General features: G+C 31.5%; 1 non-coding gene across 1 annotated transcript; it reads left to right on the top strand.

The window, feature by feature from the left end:
• The first annotated feature begins 816 nt into the window (after nucleotides 1-816).
• On the top strand, nucleotides 817-889 carry TRNAF-GAA. The gene has a single exon. It is a non-coding gene; the product is annotated as a tRNA-Phe (tRNA).
• Nucleotides 890-12,587: the final 11,698 nt, after the last annotated feature.

Genomic DNA, 12,587 nt, shown 5'->3' on the forward strand with positions numbered 1-12,587 from the left:
ACACGTGTTTTATCCACGTTCAACGCACCTAATACAAGTTTATTACCTGACTATACAAACTAAAAATACAACTTGCTTATTCAATCTAAAATTAGTGATTATTTCTTTTTTAAATATAATGAATTAGGGAAAGTACCTTTACTTATGAATTTTCATTTTTAATATTAGCGGGGATAGCTCTGTTGGGAGAGCATCAGACTTAAGATTTGAAGGTCACGTGTTTGTTATCCACGTTCACCGCACCTGATTCTAGTTGCATAACCCGCTATTCAATCTAAAATTAGTCATTATTCCTTTCTGAAATCTCAATGAATTATCGAAAATACCTAACGTGTTCTAGTTCACCGCACCTTATACAAGTTGGGTAACTTGAATATCTTATTAAAAATTAGTGATTATTTCTATTTAAAATTAAAATTAATTAGCGAAAATACCTTTACTGATGAATTTTCATTTTTAATGTTAGTGTGGATAGCTCAGTTGAGAGAGCATTAGATTGAAGATCTAAAGGTCTCGTGTTCAATCTTGCATAATTTGACTATTCAATTTAAAACTAGTGATTATTTCTTTCTAAAATTTCAATTAATTAGCGTAAATACTTTTACTTAAAAATTTTCATTTTTAATGTTAGCATGGATAGCTTAGTTTGGAGAGAGTCAAATTTAATATTTGAAGGTCACGTGTTCGATCTCCATGTTAACCACACCTATTGCGCATAACCTGACTATTCAATAGAAAATTAGTCATTATTTCTTTTTAAAATCTCAATGAATCAGCTAAAATACCTATACTGATGAATTTTTATTTCTAATGATTGCGGGGATAGCTCAGTTGGGAGAGCGTCAGACTGAAGATCTAAAGGTCACGTGTTCGATCCATGTTCACCGCACTTTGTTTAAAATTAGTGTCATTAGCGATTATTTCTTTTTAAAATCTCATACTCAATGAATTAGAGTATTAGTGAGGAGAGCATCATATTGAAGATTTAAAGGTATCTCAATCTCAATGAATTAGAGGAAGATCTAGCACTAAGTTGCACAACTTGACTATTCAATCTAAAACATGTGATTATTCATTTTTTTTATGTTATCTGGAATGGCTTAGTTGGGAGAGCATCAGACTGAATATTGGAAGGTCTTGTGTTTGATCGACATTCATTATATCTTATAGTTTAGTTGATTATAAATTCTTCTTAAAATATAATGAATTAGTGGAAATAGCTTTACTTATGAATTTTTATTTTTAATCTTAACGGGGATAGCTCAGTTGGGAGAGTGTCAAACTAAAGATTTGAAGGTCACGTGTTTAATCTTCACGTTCACCGCACCAGTTTCCATTTACATAAGCTAAATATTCAATAAAAAATTAGTTATCATTTATTTTTAAAATTTCAATGAATAATGAATTAGCGGAAATACCCTTAAACATGAATTTTGATTTTTAATGTTCGCGGGGATAGCTCAGTTGGGAATGAATATCTCAAGGTTACATGTTTAATCCATGTTCACCGCACTTGGTTTATGTTGCATAAGTCTATTAAGTTGCATAACTTTATTCAATCTAAAATTAGTAATTATTTCTTTTTAAAATATAATGAATTAGCGGAAATACTATTACTTATGATTTTTTTTTTCAAATATTATTGAGGATAACTCAGTTTTGAGAGCGTCAGACTGAAAAATCTGAAGGTCACGTGTTCGATCCACGTTCACCGCACCTGATTCAAGTCACATAACTCGACTCCTGACTATTCAATTTTTTAAAATCTCAATGAAGTAGTGATAGCTGTAGATTCAAGTTGACTAACTTACATAACATGAATATTCACTCTAAAATTAGTGATTATTTCTTTTTAAAATTACTTGACTTTTACTAATGAATTTTTATTTTTAATGTTAGCGGGAGATTCAAGTTGACTAAGTTGCATAACTCGAATATTCAATCTAAAATTACCGATGAATTTTTATTTTTAATGTTAGCAGGATAGCTCAGTTTGGAGAGCACCAGTGAAGATCTAAAAGTCACGTGTTTGATCCACGTTTCAAGTTGACTAAGTTGCATAACTCGAATATTCAATCTAAAATTACCGATGAATTTTTATTTTTAATGTTAGCAGGATAGCTCAGTTTTGAAAGCACCAGTGAAGATCTAAAAGTCACGTGTTTGATCCACGTTCACCGCACCTAATTCAAGTTGACTAACTTGCATAACTCGAATATTCAATCTAAAATTAGTGATTATTTCTTTTTAAAATTAGTATATAATCTAAATTTAGTGATTATTTCTTTTTAAAATTTCCAAATTTTCATTTTCAATGTTAACAGGGATAACTTAGTTGGGAGAGCGTAATATTGAAGATTTGAAGGTCACGTGTTTGTTCGACCTTCACCACACCCGATTCACTTAGTATAACTTACTATCTTATCTAAATTTAGAGATGATTTCTTTTTAAAGTTTCAATGAATTAGCGTAAATAATTTTACTGATGAACTTTCATTATAATGTTAACCATAGATAGCTCAATTCAATTGCGAGTGAGTCTGTAGATCTAAAGATAGCGTGGATTCCTAATTCTTTATTTGACTATAAATGCTCCGTAAGACATTTAGTAAAATGACTCATTTGATTGCATGGAACAATAAAATTGATCTTCCCATAGAATTGTCAATACATTATACTTTCAATGTTGCTAAGTTGAGTCCCTTTGATGTAGGTGATGATTTTTCTGATTCGAGGACGAATCCTGAAGAGGGGGATGATGATAAGAATCATGGTGTACATTCTACTTTCAATGTTACTGAGTTGAGTTCTTTTGATGTAGGTGATGATTTTTCAAATTCGAGGACGAATCCTCTTGAAGAGGGGGATGATGATAAGAATCACGGTGTTCCAACTGGACCTATTACACAACTCAAGGCCAAGAACATTCAACAAGCATTCATACTTCATCTACAAAATTGGATAGGCTAGGTTCAACCGTCATTTCATAAGTAAATATTTGCACGGTTGAAGTAGCGGATGAAGTTGCAAGCATCATTTCATGAGTGGTTAGAAAACTTTATTTATAATTAATTTCATAAAGTTTGTAATGCTCAAATTGACTTGGTCTTCTGTGGTGATTTAAAGGGATCGAGATTAAATCACGGGCACTATTTTTTTTTGTGAGGAGACTATAAATACCCACAAATTATTATGTAAAAGCATATTTGTGATCAATGAAATTGATCTCTTAAGTTGAGACGTTCCCCCTTATAGAAATCTGAACATATCTTTGTCGTTTTTATGTTTGATGCAATTCTTGTGGTAGATTGCATCTGAGTTATTTAGTCAAGCCTTGATCAAGTTCGATTGTGGAGTGACTCAATTTTGAAAAAGGTTCCAAATCTTGCTTCTCACTCTTGGATCTCATAATCTAATTCTAGCTTTATCTCTTGGTTTATCCAAATTTTGTATCAGAAGATGTTAATTTCTTTAATACAAGGGTTCTTGCTTCTACAAAAGCTTGGCTCGTTGGGCTGAAGATTACGGTTGGTCTATCATCCTTCAACGGGATCTTCTATCCCCATGGACTTGCTCTGATGCAGTCGTTCTTCTAACGCCGGTGACACGTCCAGTTGTTGAGATTGGTAATGTGAGTTTGTAACCCATCCCTTGAGGTTCTTGGAATGATTCTATAGCTTATCATTCCATGTTGGGAGTTGGATCATGGGTCTTGGGCGAAGGAATCATTGGTTTACCGCCCCTTGGAGTTGAAGGAAGTGTCATAAGGCTAATTGTTTTTCAATTTTATTGATTTGTTTGAGTGATTTTATTTGATTTTATTTCAATTTTGTCAAACTCAGTAATTACTTTATGTGCTAGATCAAAATAAGATGCATAAAAAGAACTTGTAGTAATTAGTTTATTCATCGACCTTTAATCTTAAAAGTAACTTAAAATATTGCAATATTGAAATTCAATCGCCTATTATGAAATTAGGCTCGAACTAAAAAATAATATTTTTAAAAGATGGAAAAATTCATGAACCAACCAAAATATGTATTCAAAGATGAAGAATTCACAACAACAATCACAAACAATATTAATAAGCATCTTGTCTTCTGGTTTGTCACAATTTCAAACATGAACAAACCTCAATTTCGAGCTGGTGAGTATTATGGATCATAATCGACAATACTTTGCAAGTAGCTTTGAGCATTCACAAAAGGTCGAAAGTTGAATTTCTTTAGAATTGTAACCGAATAACATATGATTATTGTTGAATTTCTAAAAAATACACCACAAATTTCATTTATAGATATAAATGGAACGATTGATATAAAACCGTGATTATATAATTGCATCTTCACTAACAAACCCACCTCAGAGTGATCATCTTCACTAGAGGCGGCAAATTAAGTAGCCTTCCTGGATTACTCAAAAGTGAAGTTTTAAGAAGCTATATTTGAGCAAGAAAAATCATGTTACATGTTTCTGGGATACCACGGAGACATCAATGCAAGCAATCACTACCACCCGAAGTTTCTTTGATGTTGTAGTAGGATCTATGAGACTCATCCCTCTGATGTGAAAGAGTAGTTATATCCAACATTCTTACTTGTGTGCCTCTTACAGTACTCTCAACAAATGGATCGCTTGATCTATTATACTCTACTTTACTTTCTCTTGATAACGGTGTGGTATTGACACAACTCATATTGCCGATAATCATCAGTTACATCCTAAACCAGAGTATAGCGGTCGACTATCGTCAAGGACCCATTCACCATTTCAATCATTTCTCTAAATTTTATGATGCTCTAGTGTTAGATTTCATGGGAATATTGCAATAGTAAAGTCTTGAAATGTCTATATATCAAAACTGTTTAACACTTTTCAAATCTTGATTTTTGGCTGTTTGTGTTTTTTTTTTTTTATTCGTGTTCCTAATCTTCCTTCTGTGTTTTTGTTACATTTTTTTTAATTATTTTAGCAATTAGCCAATTTAATCAATTCTTCCTTTATGTTTTTTTTTTTAATTATGTTAGCCATTACTTTTGGCTAATTTAATCTATTCTATTTATTTATTTTTTATTTTTTTGCTATTGATGGACGTATCTTTCTGAAACATACTAAATAAAACTAAATAATTGGTTAAGAGAGGATATGAGATATAACTTATTGTTAAATCTCTTTTCATATGAGAATAACTCATTCTCATGTCCATCTTTGCAACCATGTACTAAATTAAGGATTTTATTTCAAGGACAAAATTAAAGTTGTAGTTAGTCAATTATAATATTATACGTGCTAGTTTTCAAACTACTTTAAATAGGTGTAAAGAAAGCATGAGAATAACTTAGTTTCACTAATCTGACACGTGTTGGGCATGTACTGAACACTTGTTAATATAATGGATGCATTACAAATTTATAATCCAGCATTTCGTATCATACCCTTGAGTTTGAATATATTTTGAGAGTGAAACGTACCTTAAGCTTTTTTTTTAAGTATACAAACATATAAACTTATTTATATGAATTTATTTCTAATATAAAATTGATAAATTTTTTGAAATAATTCTTTTTAATTAATGTATCGTTATCACATCGGTGTCCTAGTTTTTTACAAATGACATGTTACCATATCTATTTGGTATCATATTTATGTCTCGTATCTATATCTCATTTTTATTTTTGTGACTCTGAGATATTTTTCTTTTATATATAGATATTTTCACGAAAATAAGTTTAATTTATGTTGAGATGGAGAATAAAAATTGACACTTGAGGACGTTGATACTTGAGACTTTGATTCCTCTTAGTGTGAAGCTTGCATCTTGCAATTACTTGGGTAGAGAATGTGTTTCACTTAAAATTCACTCAAGAGAAAATAATCAAATAACGAACCATATGCGAGAGAGGATAACTTTTTTATTTTTTTTAATCTTTGAGAAATAAGAAAGAATAAAAATTAAAACATGACATGAATGACATCTTCTTGAATCATTGTTTTGTTCTAGTAAATGTATATAAAAAAAAAAACCTCATATATTTTTAGATATAATTTAAGATTACCTATTTAATAAAACTCCATCCAAACTTCTACTCATAAATTTAGTTATTATTTGTATACAATTGTTAACATGTAAGAAAATACACGTACAAAATATTTATACTTTTGGTAATACACTAGTCTCGGTTGTTTGACTAAAACAATGCAATCATTGTCCAAACTAAAGAATTTGATTCGAAGCTATCTCCTAAAAGAGGGAGGCTCAATTAGACTTTGTTGTAAGATTCGATCATATCAATTTAAATAGCGTTCTCCACAACTATAAATATCGAACTCCAAAGTATTCACGAGTAAAGTAAGTTTGTTGAAACTATCTATAAAAGTGTTCCAAAGTGAGTTGTGGAGAAGATTTGCCTTAAAATCTAGTTCCAATTAAGGGTGTCAACGATGAAGAAGTGCAAGCTGTTGGAAGGTTCGCCATGGAAAATTTCAGAGGTGGTAGATATAATTTATTTTACAAGCGTGTGGTGAACGGTCTTTTCAGTCTCATAATTTTATATTATTGTGAAATTTTATATTATTGTGATAGAAGTGAAGAAGTTCTCCTTATAGAAGTATTTGAAGATGCGGGATGGTATCGATCCCCACAATTTTTGCTACACAACAAGGTCATGAATAAGGATGGTATCGATCCTCGTACCTCTCACATGCAAAGCGAGCGCTCTACCATCTGAGCTACATACCCATGATTTTGACATCCTAAAACCCTAAATGTCCCATCATCAATAATAGTGAAAATAAAAAAATATCAAAATATTAATAACAAATAGTTTGTTTTGGTGATGCGGGGCATCGATAATTGTGAAAATGAAAAAACATTATAACAAATTAAATACTTTTTTTTGGAGATGCAGGTTATCAATCTCCGTACAACTCGCATGCAAAGCGAGCGCTCTACCGTCTAAGCTACATCTTCACAATTTTTACGTCACAAAAACATAAATGATTCATCGTGAATAATAGTGAAAATAAAAAAATATCGCTACTCATTATGTCATAAATAAGAAAAAATTGAATAGAAATAAAATATTACATCATAGAACCCTAAATTTCCCATCATCAATAATAGTGAAAATGAAGAAAATCTAGAAATGCAGGGTATCGTTCCCCATATCTCTTGCATGCAAAGCAAGTGCTCTACCATCTAAGCTATATCCCCACAATTCTTATATCATAAAGTCCTAAGCATCTCGTCATCTGTAATAGTGAAAATGAAAAACTATCCCAGCTCATTATGTCCTAAATAAGAAAATATTGAAAAGATAAGAAAAAATTGAAAAGAAATAATATATTTAGTAATCGATTCAATTGAAGATGCAAGGTAATGATTCCCATACTTTCCACAGGAAATGAACACCCTAAATGCCCCTTCATCAATAATTGTGAAAATGAAAAAGTATATTTGCATATTATGTCATAAATAAGGAAATATTGAATAGAAATAAAATATTAATAATAAAATAGTTTCTTTTGGAGATGCGAGGTATCGATCCCCGTACCTCTCGCATGCTAAGCCAAGCTACATACCTACAATTCTTGCATCACAAAACCCTAAATTTTCCATCATCAATAATAGTGAAAATGAAGAAATATCGGTACTCAACATGTCATGAATAAGAAAAAATTGAAAAGAAGTAATTTTCAAAATAGTGACATGAAAAATTATCCTGGCTCATTATGTCGTAAATAAGAAAAAATTGAAAAGAAATAATATATTTAGTGATTGATTCATTTTGGAGATGCAAGGTATCAAACTCGTAACTTTCCACATCAGAAGTGAGTGCTCTACTATCTGAGCTACATCCCCACAATTCGTACTACAATCTCTTAAAGGGGCATTTTGAGAATCAAACTCGAGACCTCTCACACCCAAAGCAAGAATCATACCACTAGACCAAATGCCCTTGTTTTACCACTTGAAACATATGTATGAAGCCTTAGGCCTAGGTATTAAGGTCGTATTTTGTCGTATTGCAGCAAACACGTGAAGTCCTTAGATGTAGAATGTGTCTGGGAGAATAAAGCCTTTGGATGGGATGTTAAGAAAGACTATGAGTATTAAGAGCATGATGGTAAGTATAAAATGATGTGTCTTGGAGAATAAAGCCTTGGGATGGGATGTTAAGAAAGACTATGAGTACTAAGAAAGTGATGGTAAGTATAAAATAACGTGTCTTGGAGAATAAAGCCTAGGGATGACATGTTAAGAAAGACTATGAGTATTAAGAGCATGATGGTAAGTATAAAATGTCGAATATGAAATTAGGTTGATGTCAAATATGAAGAATCACACCACTAAACCAAATGCCTTTTCTTGAACCTCCAATATTTTTTAGCTTTTACTCAAATATATTTTCTCTTAGTTGGAGGGCATTGTTATAATATAAAAGGGTTATTAAATAAACCAACAACCCAACAAAAAAAAAACAAACTAAATCAATTTGGGTTGGATTGATTCGGTTCAGTTCATCCGTTTGTTTGATTTAATTTTTCCATTTTGTCTCGTATGACAAGAAAATAAAATTGTACTGAATGCACCTTAGTTTCATTTATGACAAACTCAATGAAACATAATTGCATTAATAGTACAGGGTTGGAGTCTATAAGCATTTCATGAACTTCAATGCAATTCATGCTTCATTAAGGATGAGATAAACTTTGGGGAACTTTAAATTACTTCATGTGGAGTTTCAATTACTATATGCTAGTTATCATCTTTAGGATTAACTAATTGGACACAAATTCATGAATTTAGGGAAATTTTTGTGTAATTATCAACTACAACTTATGTTTTCAAATTTTTAGGACATAATTTAGGTAGCTGTTTTTATGAGTCATAAACTTGTTTCTTTGCATAATATGGATTTAGTTGAACTATTATTATCGATAAGATGGAGAAAGAAATTGTCTTTGAAATGACTAATAGACCTAGGTTCATCGTTGTTGTTTTTTAACTTGTGATTTTGCAGAAAGTTTAACTAATATGAACTGTCATGTCACAAGAGCTTTAAGGTAAATCAAGAATATACCCTAAACATCATTCAAGATGATAATAAAATGGAGTTAAATTGAACGCACTTTAGTTTCATGTTTGGCGTGTTTAAGATAAAGCATAATTGTATTAATGATATTGAGCCTAAAGTCTTTAAGAATTTAATGATCTTAAGAGAAATTCCTATTTTATTAGAGGATACTAACTTTATTTAAGGTACAAGGAGTTCAAGAAACTGGATTTGAATCTGGTTAAGGAACATCAAGATTTTAAAGTTTTGAGTTCTAGACCAAATTTGTACCTAATTATTACTTTTGATGACTAATTATAAATTTAGAGAAAAATATTTTTGTAAAGATAGATTATTTTGGATGGGTTCGTATGAGGGAGCCTTCAAAGGTTGTTATGCAGCTTTATTCTGTCTTTGTGTTTGAGTTTTTTTGTATTTTTTTTTTTTTTTTGTAATTCTATCCAAAACACTTTTTTTTTGTTTGGATATATTTGAACAACACCGTCTTATAATTTAATTTAATTTTATATTTAATGTGGTGTTGTTTTCTCAATCTCATTTTAATTTTACAACATTATTTTATATTCATTTACTTTTTTTTTTATTTGTTTTTATTTGTTTTCACTTTCAATTTTAGTTTCTATTTGTGTTTTGAACCCTTGAAATTTGGGTTGTGATAGATTGGTATCAGAGCAGCCGAATTTTAAATTATATAATTTTTTTCTTAGGATAAAGAGTCATATATCTATAAGACTCAGCTCAATGACACGTCTCTCCGCGACCAAGTAAGCAGTCTAACCTTATTTTGTAGTATATGATATGCTGTAAAACTTGTATAAATTTATTGTATGTTTTGATTTTCGTGGTAGTTATAAAATTATATGATATGCTGTAAAACTTGTATAAATTTATTGTATGTTTTGATTTTCGTGGTAGTTATAAAATGTCCTCGGACGTTATAGTGTCTAGATATGGTGAGGAGGAAAAGAGTGGTCATGAGATATATTACTAGCCTTAGGAAAACAGAGAGTTTTTGTTGCAGAGTGCGAGACATCTAATCCATTAAATTTTGGTTCTAGAAATGAAGAAACTGGAGATGGTCCCCAAACGTCTGTATGGACCATTTCCAATAATCCATTAAATTTTGGTTCTAGAAATGAAGAAACTGGAGATGGTCCCCAAACGTCTGTATGGACCATTTCCAATAATCCATTAAATTTTGGTTCTAGAAATGAAGAAACTGGAGATGGTCCCCAAACGTCTGTATGGACCATTTCCAATCGCACTTTCTTTGGTTCTCTAGCAGATTTTGTGAAGCTAACTCGTTTATATTTTTCCATAACGCAGCTCTCACAAACACCCATATCAATAGATTTTAGCCCTTCTAAAACTCCATTTGCACCCATCATCTTCATTTCTTTGATGCTCATATGTGCAAGTCTATTGACACTACTGTAGGGTTTAAAAACTTGGTTGTTGTTGCTGTTACTTGAATTGGAAACACTCTTAGCAACAACAACCTTGTTTATACACTCTAGTTGGTGTATAGGGTTCCATATTTTAGGTCATGCTACCACCATGACACCCTTCACAATCTTTCCCAAACTCTTTCTAAACTCGGCTGCATAACCTGTGCTATCCAACTGACCAATAAAGATCAAATTCTTCTTGAGATCAGAAATATTTCTGACATTCTATAATGTTCACCCACTCATTTCCTGTTAAACATATGTAGACATCTCTCTTCCTTTCAATCTCCAACGTTTTGTTGTCGGCAATATACACCTTCCCAACATTTCCTTATTTGAAATTTTGAAAAAAATCCTTACTTGGAGACGAATGAAACGATGCAACTGAATCTAAAATTCGAAATTCAATTGGGTTATTCACACTCAGGATTAAAGCGTTCTCAGTGCTGAATATATGGAATTATTGTTATCTTCAAATTTGTGATTTTTCTTTTCTTCAATTTTGTACAATCTGTCTGAAAGTGTTATTTTTCTCCACAATTTCAACACTTTACATTTTGTTTGTTTGGAGATTTTTCACGGTTTCTTAATTTTGATGGCCCATGTTTGTTTGGGCTCTTTGATTTACTTTTTCCTCTTCGATCAACAATGAGAGCATTGTCTGATGAATCTCCAATTTCCCGTTTAGGCTTTCGCTGACCTCTTGAATTTCATTAAATTTCAATTTATTAGATCCTCGTGAACTGTTGATTGCAGCAACAACAGTATACCACGACTCGAGTAAAGATTACATAAAAATCAATGCTTTAATTTCATTTTTTAACATAATTTCCACCCAACTCAATTGACTTACAATCATGTTGAACTAATTTATATGATTTGCAACAAATCGACATTTGTAGATTGAACAACCTCTGCATCAAATACACCTTGTTCATAGCCGACGTATTTTCGTACATATTTGACAACACCTTCAATAGGCCAGATGTTGTCTTCTCTGTGATGATGTTGAACGTCATGTTTCTGGACAGCGTCAACCAGATTAACCCTACGGCGTGTATGATTAGCCCTCAAAATCATATCTACACCCATCAGAACTAAAATGTCCCAAAATGCAATAAAGGAGAACGTGACCAGTTGTTGTTTATTCACTTTTAGCTTATAACATTGCTCTATTTGAAATTGTTTATAACGTATTTCCTCGCTCACGTTTTCTAAAATATTTCTTCTAAACGTTATAGGAGTGAGTCGTGCAAGGAAGAAGGATTTTGGAGCCTTCAAAGGTTGTGCACTCACAGATGGGGTTGTTATGCAGCGTTAGTCTGTCTTTGTGTTTGAGTTTTTTTTGTAATTCTATCCCAAACACTTTTTTTTTGTTTGGATAAATTTGAACAACACCGTCTTATAATTTAATTTAATTTTATATTTAATGTGGTGTTGTTTTCTCAATCTCATTTTAATTTTACAACATTATTTTATATTAATTTACTTTTTTTTTTATTTGTTTTTATTTGTTTTCACTTTCAATTTTAGTTTCTATTTGAGTTTTGAACCCTTGAAATTTTGGTTGTGACAGATTGGTATCAGAGCAGCCGAATTTTAAATTATATAATTTTTTTCTTAGGATAAAGAGTCATATATCTCTATGACTCAGCTCAATGACACGTCTCTCCGCGACCAAGTAAGCAGTCTAACCCTATTTTGTAGTATATGATATGTTGTAAAACTTGTATAAATTTATTGTATGTTTTGATTTTCGTGGTAGTTATAAAATGTCCTTGGACGTTATAGTGTCTAGATATGGTGAGGAGGAAAAAAGTGGTCATGAGATATATTACTAGCCTTAGGAAAATATAGAGTTTTTGTTGCAGAGTGCGAGACATCTAATCCATGAAATTTTGGTACTAGAAATGAAGAAACTGGAGATGGTCCCCTAACGTCTGTATGGACCATTTCCAATCGCACTTTCTTTGGTTCTCTAGCAGATTTTGTGAAGCTAACTCGTTTATATTTTTCCATAACGCAGCTCTCACAAACACCCATATCAATAGATTTTAGCCCT

This window comes from Cucurbita maxima, unplaced genomic scaffold (genome assembly GCF_002738345.1).
Source record: "Cucurbita maxima cultivar Rimu unplaced genomic scaffold, Cmax_1.0 Cma_Scf00705, whole genome shotgun sequence".
Taxonomy (NCBI): domain Eukaryota; kingdom Viridiplantae; phylum Streptophyta; class Magnoliopsida; order Cucurbitales; family Cucurbitaceae; genus Cucurbita; species Cucurbita maxima.